Raw genomic sequence first — 22,890 nt, 5'->3', positions numbered from 1 at the left:
CTACATTCCAAGAAAACTAGGAAGGGTCTTCTGAGAAGTTTGCCATACTCGCATTCCTTCTGTAGGCTAAGCTGTTTCTTATACAGTCATTCCCATGGCTTTGGTTCATCCTTCTGTTTGGTTCATACTACTCAGGGGGAGGGGGAATAAGAAAAATATGCCCTGGTAGTGGTCTTCTAGTGGTATCTTGAACATAAGGCTGCTGTGACCCGCCATCAGCCCATGCAGCTGGTGACGATTCTGTCCAAGACCAGGCCGATGAGGTGATGAACAAGCAGCCTGTGCAACTGGCACCCAAATCGGACAGTGAGGAAGCTTTTGAGGACTCAGTCCCAAAGGGAGAGGTTCAGCCAGGGCTTTCAAAACCTCCAACACCTCATAGCAGGGATGAGGAAGAAGAGGAGCCTTTTCTTAAGGCAGGAGCATGCAGGGCTGCCAAGAGACAGAATTGCCTACTCAGGAGGAGGTCTTCTCGGGAGTAGACGTGGGGCTAATTGGCCACTGCCCAATCCTACTTAAGGAATTACAAAGACAGAAAAAACTCTGCTAGAAACAACTGTTTTGATAGTTTGTTTGATCATGTGCCTCTTGTTTAGAAAACCTCTGCTCAGCTTATCTGTTTTGGCTTCTGTTTTGTGGACTGATTCCAGGTATCTTGCCAACCTCCATATTCAGGATTAATTACTTATCTTTGCTTTATGCGATATTCAGGACTAATTACTTATCTTTGCTGTATGACTTTATGGACTTATGCCAGCTGTTAGTATCATGTAATTAATAGCTGGTTTTTCCAAGAAAAGACTGACTTAAGATTTATTTGTGTGTGCACATTACTAAGCCAGTTTATTAGTAGTGGTTAATTAATTAAGTATAGGTTTGAACAAGCTGTGTGTGTGTTACGTTTTCTCTGGTCCATAGCTGGGTTAGAACAAAGGCCAGGAATGCTGTTGCTTGCCACAAAGGCAGGGGCAATGTTTCTATTGCTGCTGTCAGATGAACAAGAAACAAGAAATTCTAGCTAGTCATCTATGAACCCAAACTTCTTCTGTTTCCTTTTTTATTTCTTTTCAAATACTTTCCAAGCTCTGTTACAAAAGTCCTAGCTGAGTTCTTACTTAATGAGGGCCTTATGCTTTTACGTATGTGAAGTCCTGGCAATCTAATGGGATAGAGAACGAGGAGAGCATTCCATAGCATGAAAAGACAATGAGAAAGTCTCTTGAAGGACTGAAATCTTCCGATCTTTGTGATTCTAAGAGTAGACTTGATTCTTGGGATATTTTAAATCCTTTGAATGGCTGTTGACTGGAATAATACTATTTGTGTCACAATTCACATTCTCTTCTTTCTATCACTAATGTTTCAGATTGGAAAGAGACTTATAAATTGCCAAGGCCCCCACATATATTTTGGGGCTTTGGCCTTACAAATAAACAGAACTGTAGCAATAAAATCTTCGCTGCCACAAAGGATTTTCCAATACAACAACCATAACTGACTATCTTGCACTATTCGGTGCTTTTAAAGTGCCAAATGCTTGGTAGACATCTCTATGCCTAAACGAGACTCAGCCTTGATATTAAATCTCGTTACCCGAACACTGGAGCATGCAACCTCAGAAATATAAGTAACACTAAGGAAGAGAGGAGTTCATAGCACACAGTACAAGTTGCCAAAATCCCTAGCATGCATTAAACGGGTGGTCCTAAGAGCAAACTGATTTAACTGGAAGCTGAATCACAGGGAACTTTGAGAACCTCAGAACCAATGCTTCCATTTCTCCCCCTGGAATCAATGAATCAAATTGTGATGTTCCAGAATGGTATATCAGCAAATATATATATATATATATAGAAGACTCCTTTGCTATTCCTTTTTTAAATTTTTTAAAAATTTTATTGATTTATTTACATTAAAAACAAAACATACAAAAACAAAACATTGAAAATATGTACAAAACAAAATGAAACAAACAACAAAACAAAAAAATGCACCAATTGATTAATCATTTGATACATCTCCATCAAACACATCTTATAATAACTATATTCCACGGCTAATACAGACGGTAATATGGGAAAAAAATGATTTCGGTTATTCACTCAATTCAGTATTTTGTTGTGATTTCGATCGCTTTCAAATGATTATAGGTATATTAAAACATTTCTAATATATCAAGTCATTTATCATTTATCCCAAAAAATTAATAATTATAAAAAATTTATTCCTCTTTGCATAAATATTATCTTTGCTATTCCTTTGCAGTTCAACTGGTTTTAAAAACATAGTTGCATTTTTTTTTAATCACTACTTCATGGCCATGTTACCACAGAGGTTAAAATGCAGTACAGTCTTCCCTCGATTTTCGCGTGGGATGTGTTCCGAGACCACCCGCGAAAGTTGAATTTCTGCGAAGTAGAGATCGGAAGTAAATATACAATTTTTGGCTATGAACAGTATCACAAGCCTTCCCTTAACACTTTAAACCCCTAAATTACCCTTTCCCATTCCCTTAACAACCATTTACTCTCCATTATTACTGGTACTCACCTTTGAATAAGACACTTAGTGATTCTGATATTTATAAACATAATTATTTATTAACAATAATTATTTTTTTTGTTATTTATTTGCAAAAATTATTAGTTTGGCGATGACGTATGACGTCATCGGGCAGGAAAAACCGTGGTATAGAAAAAAAAACCGCGAAGTATTTTTTAATTAATATTTTTTGAAAAACTGTGGTATAAGCTATTCGCGAAGTTCGAACCCGTGAAAATAGAGGGAACTCTGTCTTGCAGTTTAATTCAGTTCACTGCCAGGAGTTCAGTCCTGACCAGATCAAGGTTAACTCAGACCTTTCCATCCTTTCGAGGTCAGTAAAATGAAGACCCAGATTGTTTGGGGCAATATGCTGATTCTGTAAACCATTTAAAGATGGATGTAAAGCATTTTGAAGTGGTACATAAGTCTTATGATGTTCGTCCATCGTGTTCGAGGAGGACCTTGACATCTAATGGGTTGTGGGCAGTATACGATGTGTCCACAGATGGCTGATAAGGCCTATAAGGGCACAAAATGTTCTGCCACATGTTGGGCAGACATGTGTGGGCACCATTGTCACAGCATTTGAATTTTCAATTGCAGCCCTAGCTTTGCAGAGTGCTCCCTTCTCTACTGCTCTGAATGTTCTTCTGGTCTCAGATGTCTGGCAGCCTTGGTGCATCAGCATGCCCCATGCTGGTCGATCTTGTGCCAGAGTTTCCCAGGAGGTAGTGTCGATATCTAAGTGCTATTGCTATCACAATAATTAAACAAAGCAAGCCATTGCATTTTGCTGTTCAATGAATCATGATTTACAATTACTGTAATGCTTGAGAAGAAATATTATAATTGGTTTATAATTGTACACATTCTGGATTTATTTCAGATTTAATCCACGGTTTACTTTTTTTTTAACTTGCTTCTAAGTTTTGTTTTGTTTTTTTAAAGGCAAATCGTAGTGAAAAAGTCACAGTTGATCAGCCTGGGTTATGTCAGAAGTAGCATATCTAGTCAAGTAACAAAAAGACCCAGTCTTGCCTGTAACACTGAGTTAGATCTATAAAGCTCCTTCTCCCTGGTTAGAGGAAAACCACATCTACCACACAAGAATAGCATTTCTTAATTTGAACTGCGTATGCAACTGACCAAATATTGTGCACATTTGGCAAACTAGCACTTCCATGAAGATCAAATTCATATTGAAGTCTGTTTTCCAACTTTCCAAAGAGTTTTCTCTGTCCCTGGTGTTCTTCTTCATTCCCAGAATGCTTTAGAATTTATTTTGATATTTTCCCCTTCCCATCATTGTGTATTTCGTTTGATTATTGTGCAGTTTGTTAAAAAATCTTTTTTGATGTAAGGTGGGGGGGGGGTTATGCAGAAACTGGAAAGTTAACTTGGAGTTAAGTGAATCGGAGAAGCCTGGGACTTCTGTACACTGTAGACTGTACACTGACACTATACAACAATAGGCAGAACTACAATACAATCAGCCCGCATATAGCATACAACCACCACATAACTAGGATTAGGAGAAGAACCCCATCCCTAAGTATGAGGATTACAGAGACATCCCATTCATCATCATCATCATCATCATCATCATCATAATAATAATAATAATAATAATAATAATAATAATAATAACAACAACAACAACAACAACAACAACAACAACAATGCTGTCAAAGCCAGAATTGAAAAATCAACAGAAGATCCAAAGTGCAGACTCTGTAAAGAAACAGATGAAACAATCGATCACATACTCAGCTGCTGCAAAAAGATCGCACAGACTGACTACAAGCATAGACATGATGCTGTGGCACACATGATCCACTGGAACTTGTGCCGGAACTACCATTTACCAATGGCAAAGAACTGGTGGGATCATAAGCCCAAAAAAGTGGTCGAAAATGAGGAAGCAAAATTACTGTGGGACTTCTGACTTCAGACTGACCGAATTCTGAAGCATAACACACCAGACATCTTGATTGTGGAGAAAAAGAAAGTATGGATCATCAACATCACAATCCCAGGGGACAGCAGAATTGAGAAGAAGCAGCTAGAGAAATTAGTGAAATATGAAGATCTAAAAAGCGAGCTGCAACGACTCTGGCATAAGCCAGTGAAAGTGGTCCCAGTGGTACTTGGCATGCTGGGCACAGTGCCAAAGGATCTCAGCGGACATTTGAAAACCATCGGAATTGACAAAATCTCTATCTGTCAATTGCAAAAGGCTGCTTTACTGGGATTGGCAAACATAATTTGCCGCTACATCATGCAGTCCTAGGTGCTTGGGAAGCGCCCGACTGGTGATGAAATACGAAATCCAGCATAGTGGTCTCGTTTGCTGAGTTGTATTGACATAATGATAATGATAATGATGATGATGATGATGATGATGATGATGATGATGATGATAATAATAATAATAATAATAATAATAATAATAATAATAATAATAATAAACCAATATATTTTTCCTCTGGTATAAAACTAACACAGAAGGGAATCTTAGCAAAGCACTAGCTAAAATCCTTGATCCTAATATCTAGTTTTCAAATTACAGTCATATGGCTGAACGTTTTCATAGGCATTCCAAAGAAATAATACAGTTTTTTTCAAGCGATACTTGGAAGCGGAACACTTTAAAACTAGGATAATCATATCCAGGATCAACAAAACAGAAGGACTGGTATTTGTACGTCTGTACGCCCTAGATAGATAGATATGGATAGACGTGTGTATGAAACTATCGCTGGTAACCAATAAAATATGCTTTACAAAACTCTCAGTTGCAATCTAGTACCAATGGGACTGTAAATACTTAGCCTTGAAGTGAAGCACTCTGGCATGAAACGAAATTGCTATTATGGAAGAGTTATTTCATTGCATGACAACTGAAACGCATGTTGGGGAAGTATTTACATATGTTCTTTTGGATGCTACAATTCATTTCACTTTGATAGAATGCAGATAACATTTTTTTTCATAATCTTAACAGTTGCCTTTCACTTATTTTTAATACTCCCCTTGCAAATTGAAAGTACGGTCTCCACCCTAGAATATTTTCCTATCGATGCACTCCCCCTTCAACAGAATGTTGCTGTTTCAGGCCCACCGATCATCCTTAGTTACCCAAACACTAGATGAAACAGAGAATCTGTTCCTGGTGAGCAACCCAGTTTCACAGATACATTTTTTACCATGGAATAGTCCCCCATAAACTTACAAGTCATTTTAATGATTGGTGGCTTTGTTGTTTTTAAAGCTGTGGAAGACAACAGGTGCTGCCCATGACCACTGGTGAAATGTCATATTCTGACACTACATTTCTGTTGCTAAGCAAGACAGTTGTTAAGTGAGTTTTGGCCCATTCTTGCCACAGGTATTACTGTATTTTTCAGAGTATAAGATGCACCAGAGTATAAGATACATCTTAATTTTGAGGGAGGAAAATAGGGGGGTAAATCTACCTACCATGTATTCATCTGGCTAGCGTTCTTAGTCTGGTCAGCTTCAGCACATTATTTAATCCCGTGGTTAGGGCTGGAAAAAAAAATCTTCAGAGGAAGTAGAAATGAAAACAAGCCTACAAAGACTTAGGGCTGGGAAAAAACTTTTTCAGAGTAGCAATGAAAAAATCCTGCAAGTCAGGAAGATCATTAGCACCTCGATAAGGCTGAAAAAACCTTTTTTTCGAAGGGAGTAGCAATGAAAACATGCCTACAAGCCAGGAAGAATTGGGAAGATTGTTAGCATTTTGTTAGAGCTAGAAAAAAAGCTTTGAAAAAACTACATTCAAAGTATAAGACCCACCCAAATTTTCAGCCTCTTTTATGGAGGAAAAGGTATGTCTTATACTCTGAAAAATATGGTAAGTGAATCGCTGCCATTGTTAAGTTAGTAAAACAGTTGATAAATGAATCTGGCTTCCTCACTGACTTTGCTTGTTGGAAGATCAGAAAGGTGATCACATTACACTGGGATACTGCTGCCATCATAAACATAAGTCATTTGCCACACATTTTCATGTGTGATTATGAGGATGTAAGTGTGAAAAAAGTCATAAGTCACTTTTTCCAGTGTCATTGTAACTTTGAATGGTTACTAAACAAACTATTGTAAGTCAAGGACTACCTGTACTTAGTTATTGGCCAGTCATTTCCCCCTTCTTTTTAGACATGCTACAGCAGTGTTTCTTCACCATGGCGACTTTACAATATGTGGACTTCAACTTCCAGAGTCCTTCCCTAAGATATTCTTCCCATTCTTTTTTATTCCTCCTATACCACATTTTAGTTTCTAAAACCTGAGATGCTAATGGAAATAAGCCACAAAAATCCAGCCTAGGATTGAATCATGCATGATAACTCCCAAAGATCTGAATCTATATTGATCAGTAGCGGGTTCTAAAACCCTTTACTACCTGTTTGCACATGCGAGGCGTCTGCACATGTGCAGAGGCATCTCAGGTGGGTGGAGCCTCCCACCACTGCCGTTATCAGTTTTAGAACCAATCTGAATCAGGAGCAACCCACCATTGGTATTGACGTGAGTATGATATGATGGGTAAGTGCATTGATATGAGTCCTGGTACTTCCACCCAAGACTGCTACAAAGCCTTGATGTTATCATTCAAGCCTGCCTCTGACTAGCCTCCAATTATGATACTGTAACATTAAGCCATAATGGCACAGTATGCAGTATTGAAGGCTAACTCTCCTCACAGCCTGGAGTTTGATCTTGACAGTCTCTAGGTTGACTCAGTCTTCCACCCCTCTGAGGTCGGTAAAATGAAGACCCAGATCAGTTGGGGTAGTGGTGATGTGTGGATATTGTGAACCTCCCAGATTCTGAAATTATTCAGAATGCTTGCAGAAAAACATAAAAGTTTATATTGTCTTAAGCATCAAAATCTTCTCCTTAAACTACTGTGATGGTGTTATTTTGCTAGGTAGTTACACTGTTTGTTTTATCCCTAATCTGGGTGCAAACATTATGTCTTTCAAATGCACAGGTCAGTTTAATAAGTCAATGGGGAAGAGACCTCCACTGACTTCGCTTGAATGTCAGAATGTAAGACATCTGGATGGGGAATTTCTGCTTGTCAGTTCTGACAAAACCAATTTGAATAAAGCACTTGTCATCCAAATGGATAGCACATATCTAATGAAGGAGCAGGAGAAGTCCCCGTGTTTCCATTTACACTGCATTGCTCAGATTGCCTCTCTTGATTTACGTTGCAGAATGCTATGCCAAATTGGCATTCTCCTGAACTGGAATAGAGAAAGCATCCCATTGCAAGTTCCAAAATAATTAGAAACAGACTACATTTGGGGAGGGGGGGAATTTGAAAAACCCAAAAACGTCACTGACCAAATATTTTATTCCTTTTCTTGCTTATTTAATGATGGTCATTGCAGCATTTTGTTGATGCCAATAACCGTGGAATTTTGTCTTGTTTGAACATGAGACTAGCTCACAAGAAGAAACAGACAGACTATCAAACTTAAGTTTCATGCAATTAATGTCATTTGCCCCTGCTCTTGGTTGGTGAACATAATAGTATTTTCTGCCTGCTTAATTTAAGCAATCAGCTTCAGGGATTCTAAGTTTACCCCACATAGCTTTCATAATTAGATCTGGCTGTGCCCACCCACTACTCTATGGGTTGCTTTATTGTAACAGAATGGAAAATTTTTGTAAAAATAATATTTTAAACCCCGCCCCCCAAATTGAAAAACTCTTACTGCTATTTCTCTCTCAAAAAGACGGCATTCAGGGAATATGGAGCTTTTCTTCAAAACACTTCTTTGCCAATCTAACCTATCCTTTCCTTCTTAGATTTCAAAAGTTAAATTGGAAAGAACAAACATGGAATAACTTCCTCTCTTGCGAATACAAATTCTTCCTGTTTTAACTTCAGCCAAAGATAGTTTGAGGACAGAGTTGCTCGCAGTGTTATTGTTATTTTTTTTGCCTTTGGGAACCAAAATATTTAATAGTCTTTGAAAATATTTGGTTCAGCTTTTGGGTAATGGGATGTTGCAGAACATGGAGAACAGAACAGAAGAGAAGAGAAGAGAAAGAAATGGAGAACTGGAGAAATCACAGAATCATACAAAGACTTGCAAATAGAAGTAGAGCAACCGAGGAGAAAGAAAGAAAAGTAATAATACGTGTCTTGGGTGCAATCCCAAAACATCTAAAGCACTCAAATGCAAATGGTTAAAGATTAGTTATCATAGGATCATGGTTCTCAATCAACATTGATAAAATCACCATCAGACAATTGCAAAATGCAGCTTTACTTGGAACATCATATATTAGTGATGGCGGACCTATGTCAAGTGTACCAGCTGTACCATGCATGCCATAGGTTCACCATCACTAATATATGGTCAGCCATATCTGGTGGCACAAAAGCTGTTGCCTAGCTCAGTTCCAGTGAGTGCTGGCTAGCTAATTTTCGGCTTGTGCAGAGGGTCAGGAAGGGCATTTTTGGCCCGGGAGGGCAGGGGAGGGCATGCATGGGTGGTCAGCAGTGGGCATTGAATTATGGGTGTGGACACACATGCATGCATGATAGCACATGTGAGTGCACTTTCGGCACCCGAGGTTCGCCATCACTGCCATATCTCCTGCAACAATTTCTTTAACTCGCTCAAAACCATTCTAAACATCTGGCTGACTATGGGGACCAACCCTAATAATTGGAACTTGTATGCCACCTGCCTTTCAAAAACTCTGGTCGACTCACTATAATCAAACAGAGAAATTACAATAAAATCAATAAAAATAAAAAGGGTAAGTGCAATGAAGTGTTTGGTCTTACTCTCCCACGCCGAAAACTGGGTAAATTCTAACACCTGCCAACTTCAAATATCAACCAACAAATGCTCTACCCTCCACATCGGCAAAAAGAATCCAAACCGCATATACGAACTGAATAAACAATCTCTCACGGCCAACCCACACTCAGTAAAAGACCTTGGAATACTAATATTGAATGACCTAAGTGCTAAAGCCCACTGCAACAATATCGCCAAAAAAGCTTCTAGAATTGTTAACCTGATCCTACGCAGCTTCTGCTCAGGCAATCTCACACTACTCACAAGAGCCTACAAAACTTTTGCCAGACCCATCCTGGACTACTGCTCATCTGTCTGGAACCCATACCACATCTCAGACATCAACACCCTTGAAAATGTCCAAAGATATTTCACCAGAAGAACCCTTCACTCCTCCACTCGAATCATATGAAAATAGACTAACAATCCTGGGCCTAGATAGCCTAGAACTGCGGCGCCTAAAACACGACTTGAGTATTGCCCACAAGATCATATGCTGCAACGTCCTACCGGTCAATGACTACTTCAGCTTCAACAGCAACAACACAAGAGCACGCACAGATTCAAACTTAATACAAACCGTTCCAAACTTGACTGTAAAAAATATGATTTCAACAATCGAGTTATTGAAGTGTGGAACTCATTACCGGATTCAATCGTCTCAACTCCTAACCCCCAACATTTCTCCCTTAGACTCTCCACGATTGACCTCTCCAGGTTCCTAAGAGGCCAGTAAGGGGCTTACATAAGTGCACCGGTGTGCCTTTCGTCCCCTGTCCAATTGTCTTCCTTTCTCTCGCTTTTCATATATATTTTCTTCCTTTCATATATCCTCTCCTCTAAGTTCACTTTTACCCTTATATATATTACTACATGTCTATTTTTCTTCCTATGCATTTATGTATTGGACAAATGAATAAATAAATAAAAGATAAATAAATAAAGAAGCAGGCCTTCACAGCTTTTCAAACAATACAACCATGAGGGCAAATCAGGATCACAGGTTTTTATTTATTTATTATTTATTAATTTGTTTGGATTTCTAGGCTGCCCTTCTCTGTAGACTCAGGGCAGCTTACAACTTTCGGCTTTTACACATTGTTTAGGACTCAAGCTCAACCCGGATAAGACGGAGTGGCTGTGGGTTTTGCCTCCCAAGGACAATCCCATCTGTCCGTCCATCACCCTGGGGGGGGAATTATTGACCCCCTCAGAGAGGGTCCACAACTTGGGCGTCCTCCTCGATCCACAGCTCACATTAGAACAACATCTTTCAGCTGTGGCGAGGGGGGCGTTTGCCCAGGTTCGCCTGGTGCACCAGTTGCGGCCCTATCTGGACCGGGACTCATTGCTCACAGTCACTCATGCCCTCATCACCTCGAGGTTCGACTACTGTAATGCTCTCTACATGGGGCTACCTTTGAAAAGTGTTCGGAAACTTCAGATCGTGCAAAATGCAGCTGCGAGAGCAGTCATGGGCCTACCTAGGTATGCCCATGTTTCACCATCACTCTGCAGTCTGCATTGGCTGCCGATCAATTTCCGGTCACAATTCAAAGTGTTGGTTATGACCTTTAAAGCCATGGCATCGGACCAGAATATCTCCGAGACCGCCTCCTGCCGCACGAATCCCAGCGACCGATTAGGTCCCACAGAGTGGGCCTTCTCCGGGTCCCGTCAACTAAACAATGTCGGTTGGCGGGCCCCAGGGGAAGAGCCTTCTCTGTGGCGGCACCGGCCCTCTGGAACCAACTCCCCCCGGAGATTAGAACTGCCCCTACTCTTCCTGCCTTCCGTAAACTCCTTAAAACCCACCTTTGCCGTCAGGCATGGGGGAACTGAAACATCTCCCCCTGGGCACGTTTAATTTATGCATGGTATGTCTGTGTGTGTGTCTGTTAGCATATGGGGTTTTTAAATGTTTAAATATTTTAAATTTGTCTGATTGCTTATGATTTGTTTCTACATGTTGTGAGCCGCCCCGAGTCTTCGGAGAGGGGCGGCATACAAATCTAAGTAATAAAAAATAAATAAATAAAATAAATCAAGACTGGTTGTCAGCTTGGCCACATAGAATAATTGAAAAACATTAAGAAACACCATACTAAAACCTAACTAATTTAGCATGTCCTTCATACAATGGACAGCCAGCTGGATACATGGGGCATAACAGCATCAGAATACTAGCACCATTGCTAATCATAGCTACATTTAATGCCTTTCAACAAAAAGTCTATGAATAGACAAATTTTAATCACCAAAATTAATCACCTTCTGGCTTCAAAGTGCATACACTATGCAACATGGAAATATTTCTTCTCTTCCTTTGCATCAGATTTCATCATGGATTGCATCATATCCATCATGGATTCTTTGCTAATTCTTTCCCTAAACTAAGCTACATCTGTTCCCTAGTTCTGGAAACCCCTGCAGTTTTCTCCTAAAAATATTCAAAATCTTTAGATATCCAAGCGTTGATGTTTTATATCAATTTTGGCTGGCAATTTCCACAGATGAGGAATTGGTGAAGCATTGTTTCAGAGGCTCTCTGCCAAGTGAAGTTAAATTGTACATTACATGTATATTACATTAGAATCCATAACTAATCATTAAACGTTGGCATTTGAGTGACAACCAAGCTGCTACAAGCATTCATCATGAAAATAGTTTTAACCATAAACATACATATGCTTCACTTCCAGAAGAAACAAAGAGCAAGCAGAGTCTATCACAGATGTTAAATCTGGCCTACTTTCCTACCACAGATTAGAGTTCATAATTTTATTATTAGAACTCTATACAGAATAGTAAAATGACTAGTTTTATGAGGCTGGTTGGTAGCTTCTCCCCACTTCAAAACTCTTCTGGAAAAGAGCTTGTTTGAAGTCTATTTAGAAAACACTATAAGCAGAGATGGGTTTCAGCAGGTTATGACCAGTTATGGAGAATGGGTAGTGGAAATTTTGAGTAGTCCCCCATCTAGGAGGAAATGGAGATTTTACAGTATCCTTTCCCTGGAGTGGGGTGTGAATGGAGATTTTACAGTATCCATGCCTACTGTTCTGTCGGGCTCTCTGGTAGACTCCTCCCAAAAATTCACAGGTACAAATTTCAGACACACACACACATTTGAAAATTCAAAACAATGTTCTTTATAATGACAATTCACTTAACCTAAGCCCTCTTTTGGTATAGCAAAGAGCACTCGTCTCCAAACAAACTCGTAATTTGTACAAGTCCCTTATCAGTTCTGTAATATTTAGCTTACAGCTGTGAGGCAATTCACAGTCCTTCTTCTTTCACAAAGTGAAATACACTTTGCTCTGGTTTAGTTTCAAAGCGGGGGAAAATCAGCACATAAAAGGTCAAAGTCAGTAAAGCGGTCACGAAACACAACGATCAGATAATCCTCCACAATGGCCAAACCCACAGGGTGCTATTTATAGCAGCCTCACTAATTACCACAGCCCCATCCAACCACAGGTGGCCTCATTTTCTTTGATAATAATCTCTCAGTTGTTGTTGCCTATGCATCGCTCTCCGCATGCGTGGCTGTATCATTAACTCTTGTTCTGAATCCAAGGAGGAGCTAGATAATTGATCTCCTTCTGAGCTGTCTGCCACACTCTCTTCCTCTCTGTCACTCATGTCTTCTTGGTCAGATTCCACCGGGGGCAAAACAGGCCTGCAGCATGTTGATGTCTCCCCCACATCCACAGTCCTTGGGGCAGGAGCTGGGCCAGAGCTAACCACAACACCTACCAAGCCACACCAGGCCACGTAATGCCCACAAAACCACACCAGGCCATGCCCACAAAACTGGCAGTAAAGAAACCCCTTGAAACACTCCACTCACTATGAATCTAATTAGTATGTAACCATTAGCCATTATGAGCAAGGAAAAACAGTATGCTCCCACAATGCTTTCAAGCTAAAAATGCAACTGATATGTGTCACGTCTTGTTACTCTCAATTTATGCAACTATTTAGGCTATTTGTCTCAAACCAATCAACAAAATTATTACATGTTGGACTATTCATGGAAACAATTGTTCTAATGCTACAAACCAGGATTCGCTAGAGAATGCATGTCATACCAGTAATAAAGCAACTCTGCCATTTAGATTGAGATCAAACCGTGTTAACTCATAAATGCTAAAACAGTAATCTTTGAACACATATTTTCCAAAATGGAACTTCTTGGCCACTACAATACATACATCTCTTCACTGGATGCTAAAACTTCTTTTTGTGAAATATTGACAATTTGCAATAATCTGTGAAAGGTGTGAGGAGGGGGAACCAGATACTGATCAGATGTAGTTGATGTATGGAACTCACTACCAGACTCTGTAGTATCATCACCTAACCCCCAAAACTTTACCCTTAGACTATCCACTGTTGACCTCTCCCGATTCCTAAGAGGTCAGTAAGGGGCGTGCATAAGTGCACCAGAGTGCCTTCGGTCCCCTGCCTAATGTTTCTCTTTTACTAGTATCTTGTATATAAATATTATTATATCTTTGAATACCACCAATACATACTTGACAAAACAAACAAATAAATAAAACAAAATGAAATTAATCCATTTGAATTTTTATAAAATGAAAAAGAACTAAATATTGTATTGCTATTATTAGCACCATGTGGTTTATCCAACAAGTAAACTTAGGATCTGCCATAGAAGACAGAATAACTGAAGGTATTTGGGGTCACCAAGTCTGTAAATTAATAGTTTTGGATGAAGTAGCACTTCCCCATTTGGGACTGGTGTGTAGACCAATGATTTTCTTCTTCTCAAAAGAGTGGCTTACTATTCCTTTGTTACAAAATCCATCCATCCATCCATCCAAGCAAGAAAGAAAAACTGAAGTTATGGGGTACAAGCTGTTCTCCACTGTAAAACCCCAAGAGAGAGAAAGAGACAGACTTAACCACCAGACATTGGTCATTTCTCTACTCATGACTTAAAATGCCTTCTGGAGTCATCCAATCATTATGCTATAATAACAGTAATGACGACAAGCAATAGCTGAGTAAGGCTATGAAGAAGCTATAAGTCACTAGTAAGGAAGTAAACCAAGACAAATATCAAAATACAAAATGCAGCTTTTTGACTGCTGTTTCCAAGCACCTACATGGAATTTATTAGCCAATGCCCAGATCTAGGGAAGTAAAGAAAATATCAGACAGTCTGTAACTGCTCCACCTAAGCTGAATATTTGTTATTCATTTTTAAAATATTATGTTTTTCATTATATCCATCACATTTTTATAGATATTACTATCTACTCTAGAGCTGAAAAATACATAATAGGTTTATTAAGTAAATAGCAAGTAGAAAGCTGAAGATTCCTGATAGTGATCAAAGAATCAAATTTTATACAATTTTAAAAATTCAAACCACAATTGTAAGAATCCACACTCAGCGTATTTTAGGAAAAAAGGGTTGAACTGATAAATGCCATTTGTGGGCCATAATGAATTAAAATGTTCTTAAATCCTTCCCTTTGCTTTCAAAATACTATGCAGTCTCCAATATGAGCAGATAATTTCACGAGTTGGTAAATGGAGAGGAGGCGAGAAGAGAAGAGAAGAGAAGAGAAGAGAAGACTTGTGAACATGCAGCTGAATAACATCTGGACACATCTGTGACTGTATAAACAGGAGAAAATGGTGTGTGTCAGAAAATGTGCTCCTGTTTTTGTACCAAATATACAAATTACATTCCAAGGTGTACTGCCTTAATTTGTTCCATTTAGACAGGTTGTTTACTTTTAGTTTATTTTTACCATAAAATGCAAAATATTTTATAGGGCTTTATTAATACACCAAATATTTACAGGGCAGCATTCACTATTAATGGATTGTCTTAGTTGACATTCCACTCTTAAATTAATGGAGACACAAGTTATCTACTGTGCAGATAATCATTTTGAACAGTGGTGGGTTGCTCCCAGTTCGGCCTGGTTCTGCAAACTGGTAGCGCTGGCAGCAAGTGGCTCCGCCCACCCACCTAGGATGGTTCTGCGCGTGCACAAGTGCGCAAACAAGTAGTAATGGGTTTTAATAAACACTACTGATTTTGAAGGTATCTGACTTTCAGAGTCCTTCATTGAACTACCCTAGTGGTTCTCAACCTAGGGGTCGGGGTCCCTTTGGAGGTTGAACAACCATTTCACAGGGGTTGTATAAGACAATTGGAAAAGACAAATTCCCCATGATGTTAGGAAGTAAAGCTTCTATTCTATTGCCTTGGGACATATTTTTACAATCCGACCAATCAGGCGTTTACAGTAGAAAGGTACTTCTGACCTTCCTGCCAATCAGCTTAAAGCTCTGTTGGGAGAATTGGTACTAGACCTATGGTTGGGGGTCACCACAACATGAGGAACTGTATTAAGGGGTCATGGCATTAGAAAGGTTGAGTGTCAGATTATAGGTGATCAATCACAGCTCGCATGAGCTGCAGTAAATCTAATCCAGAGGCGACGAATAAAAGTTACAGAAAAGCTTCAAAACGAAGTTACTTTTATTAATAGAAAACAATAAATCAGCTATGCCTGATCACAGGCTCTTAATGCACGTCTACATAGCTAGAGAGTTAGAAGCAAGATGGAGAGTTTTCTCCTTCTTCACCAACAAGAGGGGAAGTGATGCTGGCTATCTAGACAGGATTTACATCACAGTGGGCGGAGCTAAATTAACATACACAGAGTTAACTATTTAACTACTGAATGTCTCTGGATGTCTCTGGGGCTGGCAATACACAGCGTGACATTGAGGACCAAGAGGGAATCCAAAGTAGCATTTAAGGGAAAATGCACATCTGGCTACAAAGCCAGAGATGACCAGCTTCAAAATTTTAATTTGACTGATTTTACGTGCATTGATTTTACTGTTATGTTATATCTGGGATTTTTAAATTTTTCCTATGATGCCTTGAGCACTTATATACACCAGAAAGGCAGGGTATATAGAATGAATGATGAATGACTGAATGAACAGATAACCAGCCTTCAAATATAACCCTGAATCATTGATATGGATGAGACAGAAACCAATGGTTGGCAGTCAAAGAAACATACAAGAACTTCTAACTTCAGGGCCAAACACTGTCCTCTATGAAGAATCAATTCTTCGAGAAGTGAGGAGGAAGATGACTCCGCTCCCAGTCCTCAGAGAGGGGCGGCATACAAATCTAATAAATTATTATTAATTATTATTATTATTATTCTGTTTAAAATCCTGAAAGTACAAATGTAGTGTACATCTTTAATCTAGCAGTGAATAATCACTTGTCTTGTGATGTTTAGCAACATTTTTTTCCCTTTGTGGAGCTGGCGTGGGCATGGCCTGTGGGCCCACCAGTTTGAAGCCCCTGTCATAAGCCATGAAATATCAGAAGGCCTTTGATAAATTGCTGAGCATGGACCAGCAATTGAGCCCTGGTGGTGCAGTAATTTGAATCCAGTATTGCAGGCTTACTCTGCCCACAGTCAGGAGTTCAATCCTGACCAGCTCAAGATTGACTCAGCCTTCCATCCTTCCAAAGTTGATAAAATGAGGACCCAGATTATTGGGGATAATAGGCTGACTGAGTAAATCACTTAGAGAGGGCTGAAAGCACTGCGAAGCTATTCAAGTGCTATTGGTATCAGGAAGACAGTCAGATGAAATCCTGTCTCAAATCTCTCATGTAATATTAAGTATCCCTTGCAGTATCATTAGATTAGATTAGATTAGATTTATTGGATGTATATGCCGCCCCTCTCCGTAGACTCAGGGCAGCTCACAACAATGGTAAAAAACAACACATAGTAACAAATCTAATATTTAGCAATATCATTATGATATAATTATAGAAAAAATTATCTCGCCGGAACCAAAAGGTGAAGCTGCATCAAAAACTTCAAAAGAAAGTCTTCGGTTTTGCAAATATTTGTAGCCACCTTTTTTTTTCACAGCCAGCATCAAAAATCAGAAGAAGCAATCAAGACAGTGGGCAAATTTAGATTGGGAAACATCCAAAATACCATGAAGAATTTCCTGTTCTGGATGATGCACTTCCAGAAATGTACAAACTACACCCAAAATGTTTAGATCAGCCTGTTCTAGGAGGGAGGGGGAGAAATATTCAGATGGGGGGTATGACTAGTGATTCAGAGTCAAATCACTCTATTTTGGCCATCTCTAAATGATACTATTATGCAGATCACCGCAATTTGATTTCAAATAGACACTTTTTCATACCTGGCCAAGAATAAATCAGTCCCTAGCAAGTAAGAACAAACATGCTTTAAAAGTGAACATATGTGCCAAGCTCCACAATTCAGTGGCTAGTTAAAACAAAATGAAAGAAAAGAACCCATCACCTAACATTTAAATTCATATTGTTGAGTGTTTTATGGCAAAACTTTAAGTCCTAGGCTTTAACCATCATCATAGTTTCTGCAATGTGTTCTTCATCCACAGTTTTGTTCCTGGCTTCAAGTCATTTCTTACATTTCTCTTTGCCTGGAGAAATTACAAATTAGCTATCAAATCATCACTAATCCATAAAGAGTATAAATTAACTGAATGCATAGGGAAGGAACTCTTGAAATCACAGTGCAAATCTCATTGGAATAGCAATAACACTTAGACCAGTGAAGGGCTACAAAAAGTTTTACTACCACACAGTGGGCGTGGTTTATTTTGTGGGTGTAGCTTGCCAACCATGTGACCAGGTGGGACTGGTTTGACAATCATGTGACTGGGGGGGGGGTCTTAAAGGTCATGTGACTGCGTTAAAGGTGGCCAACCTGACGTCGTTCATGTCAAGGGTTTGGGTTTGGGTTAGGGTGCCTGACCTCCCCTCATCTCAAAGAGATACAATTTCCCTAACTATTTACTATTACTGAACATCCAAAGTACAGTAGAACCCCGACTTACGAGACTAATTGGTTCCGGAAGGAGGCTCGTAAGTCAGAACGCTCGTATGACGAAACATTGTTTCCCATAGGAAACAATGTAAAGTCAATTAATCCGTGCAACAACAAAAAAAAACCGCTGCCGCCGAACGCGGAAGTTAGCGTTCAGAGACAGCTGCGAAGCGGCGCGCGTGTTTTAAAACGTCAGAGCCAGCCTGGGGGGGCTCGGGGGGAAGCCCCCGAGCCCCCCAGGCTGGCTGCCACGTTTTAAAACACGCGCGCCACTTCGCAGCTGTCTTCTGAAGCCGGAACGCTAACTTCCGTGTTCGGTTTCAGAAGACAGCTGCAAAGCGGTGCACGTGTTTTAAAACGTCAGAGCCGGCCTGGGGGGCTCGGGGGCTTCCCCCCGAGCCCCCCAGGCCGGCTCTGACATTTTAAAACACGCGCGCCACTTCGCAGCTGTCTTCTGAAGCCGGAACGCTAACTTCCGCGTTTGGTTTCAGAAGACAGCTGCAAAGCGGTGCGCGTGTTTTAAAACGTCAGAGCCGGCCTGGGGGGCTCGGGGGCTTCCCCCTGAGCCCCCCAGGCCGGCTGCCACGTTTTAAAACACGCGCGCCGCTTTGCAGCTGTCTTCTGAAACCGAACGCGGAAGTTAGCGTTCCAGCTTCAGGAGACAGCTGCGAAGTGGCGCGCGTGTTTTAAAAGGTTGCAGCCGGCCTGGGGGGCTTGCCAGCACCCCCCCCAGCACCCCAGGCCGGCTGCAACCTTTTAAAACACGCGGGATACGAGCGCCAAGGAGCTGTCTCCTGAAGCCGAGACAGCTCCTTGGCGCTCGTATCCCGAATGTGAGCTCGGGAGGCGAACAAAAATGTCGCTCCCCTCCCAGCTCTTATCTCGAGTAGCTCGTAAGTAGAGCTGCTCGTATGTCGAGGTTCCACTGTATACTATTTAATTCTATATACTATATATATGCACACAAAAATATACATTATCTTCTACTGTATTTAACCCTGCTGTTCTGTTCAGCTCTATGTGATCCAAAATGAAATTGAGATCCTGTACATTATTTTTCATGCAGTTCTGAAACTTGTGATTAAACTGTATGTGTATGTACACACACACACAAGCACACACAGCTCTTCTAAAATTATACACATTCAACCTCATTTATTGCAATAGGAAAAACATACCCAGAGCCCATAAGGGGGGGAAAAAATGCAACATTTTTCTACCGATTCTGCGTACCTGAACTTACCCATAGGAGCCCATTGCTGACTTAGACGCATATACTGTTTCACAGTGCTTTACACCTTCTCTCTAAGTAGTTTACACAGTAAGCATATTTCCCCCAACAATGTGGCTCCTCATTTTAATGACTCAGAAGGATGGAACCTTGTGTCAACCTTGAGCTGCTAAGAATCAAACTGCTGGCAGTCAACAGAATTAGCTTGTAATACTACATTATAACCACTTTGCCACCACCGTTCAGAAACATCCAGTGACTGTGTGGAACAACTTTAAAAGCCACATTTAGGGATGGGGAGAGCGAAAAACAAAACAACCTTTCAAAGGTATTATATACAATCACAAGAAAAATAAGTTCTAATATTTTGGATTGCAATTCTCCAAAGAAACATTATAACAATATATTTGGGGGGCACTTTCATTGTGACAGAGTATTTTGGGGCAATGACACCAAGCTAGAAACTGGAAGACCATGAATTCTAGTCCTGCCTTGAGAACAAAATTAGTCGGGTAACCTTGGGCCAGTCATCTTATTTTAGCCCTAGGAAAAACATAATGGCAAACTACTTCCAAAATCTTTAAGAAAACTGTAGGGATTTATCCAGGCAGCTCCCAGGTGTATTTGACTCAATACTAAGTCAAAGACATTTGAACACACACAAACACATATTATGATATTCCTGGTACCAGAATAGATTTTATTTATTAACAATGATATTGATACCCAGGCATGAGATGTTAAATTCCACCCTGAATTGCTTTGCTTGTTAGGGCACAAAGGCTTCCTACAAAAATCATTTTTGAGGGAACTGTTTAAGCCATGTAAATTACATGCCAAATAATCTTAGTGAAATTGTTATCCATTTTTTCTTAGGAAACTCTGACCCTGCTTGGAGAGAATGCTACAAGATGTATCTAGGCTAATCAATTGATCTTAGCCTGCTGTTTGTTGTGACATCCACTTGGAAAATATTTGCAAAAATTAATTCAGTATGTTCAGTAAAAGAGAGAGAAAGAGAGAGCAAAACAAAACAAACTCAGTGAAGCCAATATTCTGGATATATTAGCATTAATATTTACTATCCCTTTAAACTACATTTTTATAAAGTAATGCTGAAATTGTTATTGTCCCAAAAGAGATGACATAATTCTTCAATTCTAGCTTTTAAAGTTAAGATTGCTTGTAACCGGATAGCTCTTTGATTGTCAAAATTCTTTGGCAAAGTTTATTTAACAAATGCTGTAACTAGGAAGTAATAAGTTAGCAGTAACCAACTTTTTGACAAAGGTCCCTCAACTCAAGTCCAAGAATACAAAGAGCCAACATTGGTGATGAAGCATACGTTTTTGCATTCAAAAGATTGCAGGTACAAATTTTGGCATCTCCAAGTAGAAAAGTTATTTTAGCTTGGGAGGTTGCTCGCTAAGCCAGACTTTTTTTTTTTCCTGTCCAGAACACTATCGTTTTTGTGGTTATTCCTTGGGAAAATACCAAAACAAAGATATTTGAACATGGCTTTGCAATGAGACAGTTGAGCTACATTCATAAGCATTTACAATTGGAAAGAGAGCCTTCTGCCTGTCACAAGCTGAACTTCGCAAGGGCTGGAGAGTGAAAGTGGAGGCTATGTCAGACTGATGCCAGGATTTTGGAAGAAGAGACAAGTTTTTATATTTTGTAATTGATCAACTTTTTTTACAACTTGTCAAGCATGGGGGGACAGTTCCCATCTAAAAATAAGGGGAAACATAGTAATAGCACTTGTATTAAATTTTTAGCATTTGCAGCAGGGGTAAAATTCAAAATTTTTCCCTACCGGTACTGTGGGTGTGGATTGGTGAGCGTGGCAGGGGAAGGATACAGCAAAATCCCCTTTTCCTCCCCACTCCTGGAGGAAGGATATTGCAAAATCTTCCTTCCCACCTCACTCTGGGGCCAGCCAGAGGTGGTATTTGCCAGTTCTCTAAACTACTCAAAATTTCCTCTACCACTTCTCTGGAACCTGTCAGAACCTGCTGGATTTCAGTATCTTCAGAATTTGGGGGCATAATTAGGATTTGTCAGGTGAAGGTCGTTTAAAAAACATATTTGGAGATGACATCCATGATATGAAGACTTCTGTAGACATGAAACAGAGACATTCGCTACTTGAGAGAAATATTATGGCTCTTCTTCACAAAATATTAAAATGCAGTGGTATCAATCATTGTAAAAAAAAACCCCACTTTTATATTTTCAAGGCAATTGTTCTTCCAGCTGAAACAAATGCCTGCAAAACTCAGATTCCTGGACTATATGATTTTGAAACAGGGATGAAATTGTTAAAAATAAGTAATAATTTATATATTAAATATAATATAATATAATAAATTTTATTTTATTTTCATAAATATAATATATAATAAATAAAGTCCAGGCTAACTCCACACTTGAGTCATCCTCCCAGCCAGGCTGGGTACTTCCCAACAGGTATATACATAATTAAATCCAGTTTTTGGGTGATATGATTTATAGCTCAAAAAAAAAATAACCAATCCCCCCCCCCCCCTTCCAACCCTAAAGCTCAGTGGGAACAAATGTACAAGTATGGGTACATATACATATACAGTGTATATTATGGGAAATTATTCAGAAAATAATGATTTTTTTTTCTGTTTACTTATCTATGTCCTCTAAATCCTAAATGAAGAAGTGATCCCCAAGAAGGTTTAGACTGGACAACCAGAGATGGGACTAACTAACTTTGCAGGTTTTGGACTGGATGCTAATTTTACATCTGGTTCATCAAACTGGTAGTTGCAAGAACTGGCTGGCCCTGCCCACCTTGCCCCTCCAAGGAGTCTTCATGTGGCCCATTTTGGATGCCAGGTAAGTACAGGGCCTACACAGAGGATCTGGGAGGGCAAAAAACAGGCCTCCCTAAAAATCTAGAAATCCAGAAACAGGCCTGCTTTGGCCTCCTGAGAGTCTCTGGAGTCTGGGGAAGGCCATTTTCGTTCTCCCGGAGGCTCAAGGAAAATCTCCAGACCCTGGAGCAGGCAAAAAACAGGCCTCTTGGAAGTTCTGGAAGTCCAGAAATGAGCCTTTTTTCCAGCCTCCAGATGGTCTCCAGAGCCCAGGGGAGGCCATTTTTGCCCTCCTGGAGGCTCAAGGAAAGCCTCTGGAGCCTGAGAGTCTCCTCACCATGGTGCAGGAGGCCGAGTAGACCATGCACAGCATGGCCATCCCTCCCAGAAACCAGGCAGAGAACCAGTTGCTAAAAATTTTGAATCCCACCCCTGTAGACAACCACTAGTGATACCAGCGCAGGAACAATCCTAAGTAAAAAAAACCC

This window comes from Erythrolamprus reginae, chromosome 2, assembly GCF_031021105.1.
Source record: "Erythrolamprus reginae isolate rEryReg1 chromosome 2, rEryReg1.hap1, whole genome shotgun sequence".
Lineage (NCBI taxonomy): Eukaryota > Metazoa > Chordata > Lepidosauria > Squamata > Dipsadidae > Erythrolamprus > Erythrolamprus reginae.
The sequence above is the reverse complement of the archived record's forward strand: the minus strand, read 5'-3'. Positions refer to the sequence as shown.